The sequence below is a fragment of the Canis lupus genome, chromosome 3 (assembly GCF_011100685.1).
Source record: "Canis lupus familiaris isolate Mischka breed German Shepherd chromosome 3, alternate assembly UU_Cfam_GSD_1.0, whole genome shotgun sequence".
NCBI lineage: Eukaryota > Metazoa > Chordata > Mammalia > Carnivora > Canidae > Canis > Canis lupus.
The window spans coordinates 20,634,456-20,648,621 of NC_049224.1; the positions used below are offsets into that span (position 1 = coordinate 20,634,456).

Here is a 14,166-nt window from a genome sequence, read left to right on the forward strand (position 1 = left end):
GAGAGAAGGAAGCAATTGCCAAAAGATGTGAGAAATGCTGTGATAGAAGAAATGCAGACTGTTCTCAGAGAGACACTCTAGGGAAGGTTTCCTGAGGGATTGATACCTATTTTGAGACCCGAAAAATGAACAGGAGCTGGTGGAAAGGTGCATGTAGTAGGCTTTCATGGAATACTCATTGGATGAATTAATGTATTCCTGCAGGAAACAGAACCTTGATTACCTTATTTTTTTCAACTGTTCTTTTTCTTTTCATCCGAAGCAATTCCTTTCTGATTGTTCCAATTCTTGAATCTGTTTTCGAAGTGTCATGAAGTTTTTGGAGACATCCTTAATAGGTTTACTTTTGCAAATATTTTATTGCCCTCACATTCTTATTGCTATTATTGCTAGCATTCATTTCATATTTTTATCAATACTGTGTGTGTATGTTTTGCTTTTTATTTGGTACATACTTTCTGTGCAAGATAACTTTTATAACATTTACAATAAAAATTTTGTGCATAGAAAGGGCATTGAAGCAGTGAAATATTTACATCCAGCATGCGTCTGCATCAAAGTATATTTTACAGATAACTAACTTCTTTTATACTGATTTTAATCATTACTATCATGCTCAACAAGTTTTCAGAACCCTTTTGCATATATTATCTCATTTGAAATGAAAAATTCACAAGATTTTCAATCAGTCATTAACTCCCCAAGCAGCCCTGCAGAGTAGACAATACCAGCATTGTCCCTTTATAAGTAGCCCTACCTCCACGAATGAAGAAGAAACTGAGTCAGAAAGATGATAAATAATTAGTCTGGCCACGAAGTGGTATTATATAGGGCACCTAGCTGTTTTTGGATTTTCAAATATTTACTCATTTTGTTTCTTATGTAAATTTGGCAGATTTCTTTTATCTCTTGGATAAGTACTTCATTGTAGAGAACCTTGAGGATTGTTCTCGGTCATCTTACATGAGAATTATTTGTGCTTAGAGAAATAATACTATATGCTTTACTTTATGGACCACATAGTGCCTAGAGTCTTAAGAAGGGTTGTCTGATATGAGTTTTAGTTTTGAGTTCGTGGCACTTTCATATTCATTTGCAGAGACAGTTCAAAATGTTTAAGTTATGTACCTATCACTATTCTGATGCCATAAACAGGTGTAGAATGCCTGAACACACAACGCTGTGTCTTTGGTTGTGTCTTTTATGTTTTCTTAGCCTAGGTACCAAAGTGCCCTTTAATGGCTTGAAAGTGACTACATGGACAGCAGGTTAAGATTGACCTCAATCAGAGCTAGGTTATTTATTTATTTATTTTAAGAAACTGTTTATTTTCTGTCAACCTTATTTCCATCTTGTTCCTTCTGTGGAAGAGCAGCTTAAGACCACTAAGTGGTCGTTCGTACCCATTCAGTGGCCTGAGCAGTGGGAGCTGCAGACCCATCTTCAGTGGCTGGCTGAGCTCCAGTCTTCAGTGGCAAAGTGCTGAATAGGCACCTGCACACTCCAGGCCAGTCTGCAACTTCAGGCTGAGTAGCAGTGAACTCAGGAGCTCGAGCCGTCCATTCACCCTGAAATTCCTCCTTAGTCACAGCCTTTTCAGCAGCAGCCTGTTCTTCCTTTTCAATCTCTTCAGGATCTCTGCAGAAGTAGAGGTCGGGCAGGACTTCCCATGGGTGCTCTCGGGAAAGGGTGCCACGCATGCACAGGACTTCCTGGGCCAGCATCCACATCAGACCCACTGAGTGAGCTCCCTTGTTGCAAGGGAAGGCATTGTGCACATAGTGCAGAGGAGAGTCTGTTACACAGAGCAATGGTAGGCAGGTGAACATAAGACGCCTCTGTGAGAGGCTGGCGGTCAGCCCTGGGATCAGTAGTAGCCTCCAGAAGCCTTGGCTCTCCTTGGCTGGATCTGGTTAGTGAAGGTTCCAGGAGTGAAGCAGCCAGCAAATCTCAGCACAGCTCGCTGGCCAGTATTCCTGGATGATAGAACACTGACATCAGCTGGGTTTTTTTATTTTTTTTAAGATTTTATTTATTTATTCATGAGAGACACACAGAGAGAGGCAGAGACACAGGCAGAGGGAGACGCAGGCTCCATGTAGGGAATCTGATGTGGGGCTGGATCCCAGGTGTCCAGGATCATGCCCTGGGCCGAAGGCAGATGCTCAACCGCTAAGCCACCCAGAGATCCCCTGGGTTTTCAATGGCAACAGTGGCATCAGCGGCCAACAGAAGCTTCTCCCAGGTTCTCTTCAGATTTATGATGTAGATACCATCCCTTTTCCTTTCGTAGATGTACTGTTCCATTTGGAAGTCAAGGTTGGTGCCACCTAAGTGGGTTCCGGCTGCAAGGAATTTGAGGACATCCTCCTCCTTCATTTGCAGAGCATCAAGGGCTCTGGACGTTTTTTAAGTTTCCCTTTAAGTTACAATGGGAATGCAAAACAACGCCGCCGTATGGATCCTTCCCTGGGTAGCGTGGAAAACGATTCTTTTTTTCTTAATACTAAAATAGGAATTTGTTAACCAATGACTGCATGTAAGTGTAGAAGAAAGAAAGGATCATGGTGTAGTTAACTCTTGGGAGGTTAAAAATGACCATATAGGTGGTCAGAAGATAGTGCATTGACCTTAACTTGCCTACTTTTTTCCCCCTATAGACCCAGTTAGAGGTTTGAATATTAGAAACACCTTTTTTTTTTCATCTAAAAATCATTCATTCATTTACTGAACCTAATGGGGGATGCAGCTAAGAGCAAGAGTAGGCAGAGAAATTTTTAAAAAGCAAACATAGATGCCAAAATATCTTTGCATAATATTTCACAGGCTAAAGATAAGAAGAATGCATCATCATTAGCTCACTTAATTCCAAAGCCAGGTTATTGGTTTTCCAGCCAACTAGAATTTGAAATTAGAATATTAAAGTTATTACAGATACAGGAATATTGATAGCAGTAAGTAGGAACAGCTGAAAGCTGAAAGAGATGAACATAAATAAATAAATAACAGATATAGGAAATAAAAAATAACTATGTAGAAGAATTTCTTTTCAGAGCAATAAACTCAGTGTTAACAGCTAAGAAGAATCTGACTACAAAATAATTGATGTTTATTATGATGGCTCCAAATCATCAATAAAATGATGACTATGTCTGTATAATCAGTTTGAGGAGGTAAGGAAGTATGAAGTATATGTTTCAGAAGGAATTTTATAAAAAGGGTTGAAGTCAACCAAAAAACAGTTTTGATGTTAGTCCTCGTTTGTGTGGAAAATCTTATCCTCTGTCAATGCTAGAAATAAGAGATCCTTATACTTTGTAAAGTAGCTGGTGTCTTCACAATGGGGTTGAAATTGTCCCCAGACATTTAAGGATTTCTTTCTTTCTTTTTTTTTAAATTATTTATTTATTTGTGAGAGAACATGCTAGCACACAAGCAGGAGGAGGGACAGAGGGATAGGGGAAAACAGACTCCCCAGTTAGCGTGAAGCCCAACGCAGGGCATGATCCCAGGGCCCTGAGATCATAACAAGAGCTGAAGTCAGATACTTAACCAACTGAGCCACTCAGGTGCCCTCAGAAATTTAAATTTTCAAAAATAATATTTAAAGTCCCCTCATTTAGAGGCTTAATTTTCTGAGTGATCTTATGACAGGAAAGAGAGATACTAATAACTATTCCCTTTGTAATCATTTGCCCTTTTCATTTGTTTTGTTTATTTTGTTTTTCATGAAAATTTTGATGACTTTGTCTCAGTGCCCTCTTCACTTCAGAGAGCTATTTTATGTCTGTCAAATGTCATGTTACATGCTATAACAACACCACATGGTTATATATAATGCCATAAAATATCTGTATGTGACATCTAGTCACAACTCTGACAAAGAAGATGATCAGATTCCATTATATATTTAAGAGTCTATGTGACATTTACATAGGCTACTTCCATGCTCATCTTTGTGGTGCTAATTTTTAAAATCATCGTTGTTTTCTCGTTTCCTTCAAATTAACCATTATATGGAAAAAAAAGATAATGCAAAACAAAAATTTTGTTTTGTGGAGCTAAAGATACATTCCTTAAAAATCTCAATCATTTTTTTTGTTTTGTTTTTAATAATAAATTTATTTTTTATTGATGTTCAATTTGCCAACATACAGAATAATACCCAGTGCTCATCCTGTCAAGTGCCCACCTCAGTGCCCGCCACCCAGTCACCCCCACACCCTGCCCTCCTCCCCTTCCACCACCCCTAGTTCGTTTCCCAGAGTTAGGGGTCTTTCATGTTCTGTCTCCCTTTCTGATATTTCCCACTTATTTTTCCTCCTTTCCCCTTTATTCCCTTTCACTTTTATTTATATTCCCCAAATGAATGAGACCATATAATGTTTGTCCTTCTCCGATTGACTTATTTCACTCAGCATAATACCCTCCAGTTCCATCCACAAATCTCAATCATTTCTATTAAAACACTGGTGGTCATTGCATACATTCTAGACCATCTGAAACAGATAATTTGTAAATATATAGTAATGTCTCCCAGGCATGCTATTTTAGAAAATTTGTATGAAAAAATTTACAAAACAAGTATATCTCACACTATTATTTTTGAGGGGAGTAATATAAGAACAGGATTATATATTAAAGTAGGAAATATTATTCAACAAAATGGAAAAAAAACCCCTCTGAAGTAGAGAATAGAAGAAAAAGTTGTACCTGGAAAAAAAGGAAAAATAGTGGAATTTTAAAAAGCTTTCTATTTTAATGACATGGTAACAGGGGAGAAAGTGAACTCACATGAGATTTGATTTGCTAGCGTCCCACGATAACTACACCTAGCTTCTGAATTACTGGATTTGGATCTGTGAAACAACTTTAGAAGGAATCCTAAGTGATTGAATTTATTGCACTGGCCATCAGTGTGGGCCTTTCTAGGTGAAGCCCCTCTGTTTTTTGGGGGATTGAGTTGTGTCTTTAGCAACTTGTACATTTCTTCAGGTGTTCCATTAAAAGAATCTCACAAAAAAGAATTTACCCAACTATAGCAGAAAGCCTTTAAACAGAACTGAAGTATCTCAATCTTTTTCTTTTGATGTCTCTTAGGAATTAGCTAAATTATCGCCACTTCATAATTTTACACTATCAGAACTTAAAATGGAGGAGACAGATGTTTAATATTCCAAGCATGACCCAAATACACAATACAAAGAGATCTGAGAGAAAAGACTTTTGCCGAACTCTCCATAGAGCTATAATTGAGAGGAAAAAAGCACCCCAAATAACCAATATATAAATAAAATAAAATAAAAAAACCAAACCAAAAACCAGCCAACCACACACAGTCTCAGTGGTTACCTAACTTATAGTCCATGTCAATTTCTTTCATGCTAAGGGAATGACTAGCTAATTAGAATTTTTGAATAAAACTGTGTGACACCCCCCTCTTTTTTTTACTTTGCATCCTCTTAGTCAGGTATCCGCAAATACTATTCGTGCCAATTGTCTGAGAGAAAAATATAGACTAATTAAAATGCTAATCTTTACACATAAGTACTTGCATGAAAATTAAACACTTGGGCTGCTAATTTATGAATACGTGCTCACACATCAGGAACACTGCAACTAGTGTGGACTTCACAGTCTTGGGCTTAACAGCTTCGTCTACATGTCAAATCCACTTCAGGGCTGAGAGTATCTACCATTGAAATCACCCAGTGTGCCTTCTCTCAAGAGTGTCTAAGGAGAAAAGAAAAGTGATGTGCACTTTGAGAAGATTATTTAAAGCCTGCAGATTCATTAGGAGAGAACTTAATTGTGATCGAATCTATAATCCTTTCAGTTCATCCCATAAATAATAACAGTCTGAACTCTATTGAATCACATGGCCTCTTTTGCACAAACCTATAGAAGAGAGTCCTTAAAATTGAATAGATGGAATTGAATGGACCTGGGAAGTGGGAACTGGAATTTGATGGACAGCCTTTCACCTCTAGGTTATTGGTTTGTATCTGACCCAGGTGATGAAAAGTCGTTGTTCTACAATGGCTGTTTAGTAGTTTTCTGTGTAATGAGCTGTTGGCTCCAGTCCATTCCTCAGTGGACAGGTGTCTGCTCACATTCCCAAATCACCATTCCACTTGTCAGTCACATTTGAGGTCAAGGGCTAAATAGGAACTGGGGCCGAAATTCTTTCTCATTCTGATGAGGACAGGCCTTCCTTTGTTGGTTGACTTGGTTGAAAAAACGAAAACTGCCAGAGTCACTGTTCATGCTCTGCCTATTTTCTGTGTAAGAAGATTTTACTGTGTAGAACTTCTATCATAATGAAAAATTATTAGGTTTTCAAATGGGCATTTTTTTATTGTTACATATCATGGAAAGAGATACTTAAATACACTTCTAGACTCAAGGGACATTAAAATTTAAATGTATTTGCCTAATTGTAACAGGGCTATAGCATTCCAAGAAAGCATTTGTGTCTGACTTTTCTTCATTGACCTGGGAAAATCCTGGTATAGGTTCCAAATCCTGACAAAACTGGCAGGTAGAAGATATTCAGCGGCTGAATGTTATAGGATGTCTTGACTGGAAGAACAGTCCTCTTTGAGGGGAAAGGTAGTAGAAGACATATAGGAAAGTCTTTAATGCTTTTTGGAATTTATAAAATGGAGATAAGCTGTTTTGGCTTAAACCTCATTTAAATACTTTTGTTTCTATAAGTTCCACCATTCTAAAAATATGGATTTATATTTATTAGCATTTCTGGGGAAGTTTGTGGCCTAGAGTGACTGGTCAAGGCCAGAAGTCAGAGGACTCCGATGTTTTAACCCTGAACTCTTGGGAGAGTTTTCCACTACCAATAACTGATATGGTTTCTTACATAAACTGGATATTTCAGACAAAGATATGCTGCCAGTAAGAGTTATACAGTTCCTGTTCACTTGCTTCTGTAGATCTGGTCTCTATTTGCTGGAGAAAGAGTATATCAACTTAGGTTATTTTATTTTCTATCTTGATAGAATTTATTGCCAAATACATTAACTTAATAAAAGGGACTGGATTGAATGACAAACCTTATTTTTATTTTTTACTTTGTTTTATTTTATTTAGTTTTTATTTAAGTACTCTCTACACCCTAGGTGGGGCTCTAACTCACAATCCCAAGATCAAGAATGCTATGGTCTTCTGACTGAGTCAGGTAGGTGCCCCAAATGACAGACCTTAACCTTTCACCCAGCCTTAATTATCATGACCTCGTAAGCTCATTTTTATTTTATTTTTTTTTTTTATTTTTTTTTTTTTTTATTGGTGTTCAATTTACTAACATACAGAATAACACCCAGTGCCCGTCACCCATTCACTCCCACCCCCCGCCCTCCTCCCCTTCTACCACCCCTAGTTCGTTTCCCAGAGTTAGCAGTCTTTATGTTCTGTCTCCCTTTCTGATATTTCCCACACATTTCTTCTCCCTTCCCTTATTTTCCCTTTCACTATTATTTATATTCCCCAAATGAATGAGAACATATAATGTTTGTCCTTCTCCGACTGACTTACTTCACTCAGCATAATACCCTCCAGTTCCATCCACGTTGAAGCAAATGGTGGGTATTTGTCATTTCTAATAGCTGAGTAATATTCCATTGTATACATAAACCACATCTTCTTTATCCATTCATCTTTCGTTGGACACCGAGGCTCCTTCCACAGTTTGGCTATCGTGGCCATTGCTGCTAGAAACATCGGGGTGCAGGTGTCCCAGCGTTTCATTGCATTTGTATCTTTGGGGTAAATCCCCAACAGTGCAATTGCTGGGTCGTAGGGCAGGTATATTTTTAACTGTTTGAGGAACCTCCACACAGTTTTCCACAGTGGCTGCACCAGTTCACATTCCCACCAACAGTGTAAGAGGGTTCCCTTTTCTCCACATCCTCTCCAACATTTGTTGTTTCCTGCCTTGTTAATTTTTCCCATTCTCACTGGTGTGAGGTGGTATCTCATTGTGGTTTTGATTTGTATTTCCCTGATGGCAAGTGATGCAGAGCATTTTCTCATGTGCATGTTGGCCATGTCTATGTCTTCTTCTGTGAGATTTCTGTTCATGTCTTTTGCCCATTTCATGATTGGATTGTTTGTTTCTTTGGTGTTGAGTTTAATAAGTTCTTTATAGATCTTGGAAACTAACCCTTTATCTGATATGTCATTTGCAAATATCTTCTCCCATTCTGTAGGTTGTCTTTGAGTTTTGTTGACTGTATCCTTTGCTGTGCAAAAGCTTCTTATCTTGATGAAGTCCCAATAGTTCATTTTTGCTTTTGTTTCTTTTGCCTTCGTGGATGTATCTTGCAAGAAGTTACTATGGCCGAGTTCAAAAAGGGTGTTGCCTGTGTTCTTCTCTAGGATTTTGATGGAATCTTGTCTCACATTTAGATCTTTCATCCATTTTGAGTTTATCTTTGTGTATGGTGAAAGAGAGTGGTCTAGTTTCATTCTTCTGCATGTGGATGTCCAATTTTCCCAGCACCATTTATTGAAGAGACTGTCTTTCTTCCAATGGATAGTCTTTCCTCCTTTATCGAATATTAGTTGACCATAAAGTTCAGGGTCCACTTCTGGATTCTCTATTCTGTTCCACTGATCTATGTGTCTGTTTTTGTGCCAGTACCACACTGTCTTGATGACCACAGCTTTGTAGTACAACCTGAAATCTGGCATTGTGATGCCCCCAGATATGGTTTTCTTTTTTAAAATTCCCCTGGCTATTCGGGGTCTTTTCTGATTCCACACAAATCTTAAAATAATTTGTTCTAACTCTCTGAAGAAAGTCCATGGTATTTTGATAGGGATTGCATTAAACGTGTATATTGCCCTGGGTAACATTGACATTTTCACAATATTAATTCTGCCAATCCATGAGCATGGAATATTTTTCCATCTCTTTGTGTCTTCCTCAATTTCTTTCAGAAGTGTTCTATAGTTTTGAGGGTATAGATCCTTTACATCTTTGGTGAGGTTTATTCCTAGGTATCTTATGCTTTTGGGTGCAATTGTAAATGGGATTGACTCCTTAATTTCTCTTTCTTCAGTCTCATTGTTAGTGTATAGAAATGCCACTGACTTCTGGGCATTGATTTTGTATCCTGCCACGCTACCGAATTGCTGTATGAGTTCTAGCAATCTTGGGGTGGAGACTTTTGGGTTTTCTATGTAGAGTATCATGTCATCGGCGAAGAGGGAGAGTTTGACTTCTTCTTTGCCAATTTGAATGCCTTTAATGTCTTTTTGTTGTCTGATTGCTGAGGCTAGGACTTCCAGTACTATGTTGAATAGCAGTGGTGAGAGTGGACATCCCTGTCTTGTTCCTGATCTTAGGGGAAAGGCTCCCAGTGCTTCCCCATTGAGAATGATATTTGCTGTGGGCTTTTCATAGATGGCTTTTAAGATGTCGAGGAATGTTCCCTCTATCCCTACACTCTGAAGAGTTTTGATCAGGAATGGATGCTGTATTTTGTCAAATGCTTTCTCTGCATCCAATGAGAGGATCATATGGTTCTTGGTTTTTCTCTTGCTGATATGATGAATCACATTGATTGTTTTACGGGTGTTGAACCAGCCTTGTGTCCCAGGGATAAATCCTACTTGGTCAGGGTGAATAATTTTCTTAATGTACTGTTGGATCCTATTGGCCAGTATCTTGTTGAGAATTTTTGCATCCATGTTCATCAGGGATATTGGTCTGTAATTCTCCTTTTTGGCGGGGTCTTTGTCTGGCTTTGGAATTAAGGTGATGCTGGCTTCATAGAACGAATTTGGAAGTACTCCATCTCTTTCTATCTTTCCAAACAGCTTTAGGAGAATAGGTATGGTTTCTTCTTTAAACGTTTGATAAAATTCTCCTGGGAAGCCATCTGGCCCTGGACTCTTGTGTCTTGGGAGGTTTTTGATGACTGCTTCAATTTCCTCCCTGGTTATTGGCCTGTTCAGGTTTTCTATTTCTTCCTGTTCCAGTTTTGGTAGTTTGTGGCTTTCCAGGAATGCGTCCATTTCTTCTAGATTGCCTAATTTATTGGCGTATAGCTGTTCATAATAGGTTTTTAAAATCGTTTGTATTTCCTTGGTGTTGGTAGTGATCTCTCCTTTCTCATTCATGATTTTATTAATTTGAGTCTTCTCTCTCTTCTTTTTAATAAGGCTGGCTAATGGTTTATCTATCTTATTAATTCTTTCAAAGAACCAACTCCTGGTTCTGTTGATCTGTTCCACAGTTCTTCTGGTCTCAATTTCGTTGAGTTCTGCTCGAATCTTTATTAGCTCCCTTCTTCTCTTGGGTGTAGGATCTATTTGCTGTTTTTTCTCTAGCTCCTTTATGTGTAAGGTTAGCTTTTGTATTTGAGTTCTTTCCAGTTTTTGAATGGATGCTTGTATTGCGATGTATTTCCCCCTTAGGACTGCTTTTGCTGCATCCCAAAGATTTTGAACGGTTGTATCTTCATTCTCATTAGTTTCCATGAATCTTTTTAATTCTTCCTTAATTTCCTGGTTGACCCTTTTATCTTTTAGCAGGATGGTCCTTAACCTCCATGTGTTTGAGGTCCTTCCAAACTTCTTGTTGTGATTTAGTTCTAATTTCAAGGCATTATGGTCCGAGAATATGCAGGGGACAATCCCAATCTTTTGGTATCGGTTCAGACCCGATTTGTGACCCAATATGTGGTCTATTCTGGAGAAAGTTCCATGTGCGCTTGAGAAGAATGTGTATTCAGTTGAGTTTGGATGTAAAGTTCTGTAGATATCTGTGAAATCCATCTGGTCCAGTGTATCATTTAAAGCTCTCGTTTCTTTGGAGATGTTTTGCTTAGAAGACCTATCGAGTATAGAAAGAGCTAGATTGAAGTCACCAAGTATAAGTGTATTATTATCTAAGTATTTCTTCACTTTGGTTAATAATTGATTTATATATTTGGCAGCTCCCACATTTGGAGCATATATATTGAGGATTGTTAAGTCCTCTTGTTGAATAGATCCTTTAAGTATGATATAGTGTCCCTCTTCATCTCTCACTACAGTCTTTGGGGTAAATTTTAGTTTATCTGATATAAGGATGGCTACCCCTGCTTTCTTTTGAGGACCATTCGAATGGTAAATGGTTCTCCAACCTTTTATTTTCAGGCTGTAGGTGTCCTTCTGTCTAAAATGAGTCTCTTGTAGACAGCAAATAGATGGGTCCTGCTTTTTTATCCAGTCTGAAACCCTGCGCCTTTTGATGGGGTCATTAAGCCCGTTCACATTCAGAGTTACTATTGAGAGATATGAGTTTAGTGTCATCATGATATCTATTCAGTCTTTGTTTTTGTGGACTGTTCCACTGAACTTCTTCTTAAAGGGGAATTTTAAGAGGCCCCCTTAAAATTTCTTGCAGAGCTGGTTTGGAGGTCACATATTCTTTTAGTTGCTGCCTGTCTTGGAAGCTCTTTATCTCTCCTTCCATTTTGAATGAGAGCCTTGCTGGATAAAGTATTCTTGGTTGCATGTTCTTTTCATTTAGGACCCTGAATATATCCTGCCAGCCCTTTCTGGCCTGCCAGGTCTCTGTGGAGAGGTCTGCTGTTACCCTAATACTCCTCCCCATAAAAGTCAGGGATTTCTTGTCTCTTGCTGCTTTAAGGATCTTCTCCTTATCTTTGGAATTTGCAAGCTTCACAATTAAATGTCGAGGTGTTGAACGGTTTTTATTGATTTTAGGGGGGGATCTCTCTATTTCCTGGATCTGAATGCCTGTTTCCCTTCCCAGATTAGGAAAGTTTTCAGCTAGAATTTGTTCAAATACATATTCTGGCCCTCTGTCCCTTTCGGCGCCCTCGGGAACCCCAATTAAACGTAGGTTTTTCTTCCTCAGGCTGTCGTTTATTTCCCTTAATCTATCTTCATGGTCTTTTAATTGTTTGTCTCTTTTTTCCTCAGTTTCCCTCTTTGCTGTCAACTTGTCTTCTAGGTCACTCACTCGTTCTTCCACCTCGTTAACCCTCGTCGTTAGGACTTCTAGTTTGGATTGCATCTCATTCAATTGGTTTTTAATTTCTGCCTGATTAGCTCTAAATTCTGCAGTCATGAAGTCTCTTGAGTCCTTTATACTTTTTTCTAGAGCCACCAGTAGCTGTATAATAGTGCTTCTGAATTGGCTTTCTGACATTGAATTGTAATCCAGATTTTGTAACTCTGTGGGAGAGAGGACTGTTTCTGATTCTTTCTTTTGAGGTGAGGTTTTCCTTCTAGTCATTTTGCTCAGTGCAGAGTGGCCAAAAGCAAGTTGTATTGGGAAAAAGAGAAAAAGAGAGGAGAGAAAGAAGGAAAGAAAAGAGAAAGAGAAAAAAAAAAAAGGGGGAGGAAAAAGAAAAAAAAAACGAAAAAAAAAGAAAAAAAAAAAAAGAAGAAAAAGAGAAAGAAAAAGAAAGGAGAAAAAAAGGGGGTGGGGGAAGGAAACAAATCAAAAAGCAAAACAAAACAAAAACAAAAACAAAAACAAAAACAAACAAACAAAAAAAGAACCACCGGGGAGTATCTTCTGATTCTGTGTTCTTTAAGTCCCTTGGCTTCTCCTGGAAGTTGTCCGTCTAGCTGGTGTTCTGGGGGAGGGGCCTGTTGTGCTGATTTTCAGGTGTGAGCAGTTGGGGGAGCTGCTCTGCCCCTGCCTGGTGCAGGGCTCGGTGGGGGTTGTTTACCCCGTGAGGCCGCAGGAGGAACAGCCCCAGTGGCGGGGCAGCTCTGGAAACCTGGAGTCAGCTCCGGCAGGAACTCCTTCTGCAGGGCCTGGAGGCTCCGGGGCGGGGCCGCTGATGTGCTCAGCTGGGGCAGGAGCGTCCTCGCTGTCCTGGGCCCTCCCGGCCTCTGCCTGTCCCGGGGGAGGCCGGATCCTGGGCTGTGTCCCGGCGCCCTGTGCTCCGGAGCCTGCGCTGGTGGATTCGCGCTCCCAGGCCGCGCAGCCCCCTCCGCGGAGCCGCCGCCCGAGCCCCTCCGAGCTGCTCCTGGAACCGCGCAGCCCCCTCCGCACGGAGCCTCTTCTTCTGCCCGAGCCCCTCCGAGCTGCTCCCGGGGCCGCGCAGCCCCCTCCGCGGAGCCGCCCCCGAGCCCCCCCGAGCTGCTCCGGGTCCCTCCGGGTCCCGCCGTGCGCGCTGCAGCCCTTAGGGAGCTCGGCGCACTCTCCTGGGCGCGCAGTTGCTCTGTTACTGTCCCCGGGAGCCCGAGGGCATCCCCGCCCTCCTGGGTCCTGCTCCAACTCCCCGCGAGCCCCTTTCCCCCGGGAAGGTCGGTGCAGCTCCTGCGTCTCCGGGTCGGGGCTCTCCTGTCCTGGGGACACTCCCCCGGCCTCAGCCCGGCTCCTCGCGGGGCCCCTCCCCCTTGGAGGCCTTTGTTCCTTTATTTCTTTTTCCCCGTCTTCCTACCTTGATAGAAGCGCGAACTCTTCTCACTGTAGCATTCCAGCTGGTCTCTCTTTAAATCTCAGGCCGAATTCATAGATTTTCAGGATAATTTGAAGGTTTTCTAGGTAGTTTGGTGGAGACAGGTGATTTGGAGACCCTACTCCTCCGCCATCTTGCTCCTCCCCCCGTAAGCTCATTTTTAAGTCTGAATCTCTCTTTGTGATTACAGATTGCCGGCTAGCTTATCTCACTGTTTCTTTTACTGATAGATCTGATAACAAACATTCTATAGCTGTAGTTCTTAGAAACCGAAAACATAATAAAATACCAGGAACCCCGACGTCTAATATGAAACCAAATGTTTCGCCATTTCTTGAGAGAGATATTTTCATACATTTGGCCGGTTTTCTTGTCTTGTTTTTATATTTGCTTTTCTTAGCTTCATTGAGAAAATGATATATTTTTCTAAGTCTTTATTGGTAAAAACAATACCAGAATTCCCATGGCACCACCTGTAGATAAATATCAATTGATTTTTTCTCTATGCCTTCATGATATTATGATTAGGAAATCTGAAGAGTAAACATTTGATTTGAACCCTGATAATACCTAAATAGTTAATGTTTCCTTCCTTAGGAAACAAGCTTTATTAACTTCAAAATATTAAGAAGTTCAAAGACTGCTTAATATTTTGAAACAGCAATAGTATAGATATATATTGAATGCCAATTAGGTAAGAATCAGTGAGAGCCAA

At 40.1% G+C, this 14,166-nt stretch overlaps 1 pseudogene; it reads right to left on the reverse strand.

Moving 5' to 3' along the window:
• Positions 1 to 1,385: 1,385 nt before the first annotated feature.
• Positions 1,386 to 14,166, reverse strand: part of LOC100685996 — a 37,884-nt pseudogene continuing 25,103 nt past the window's right edge.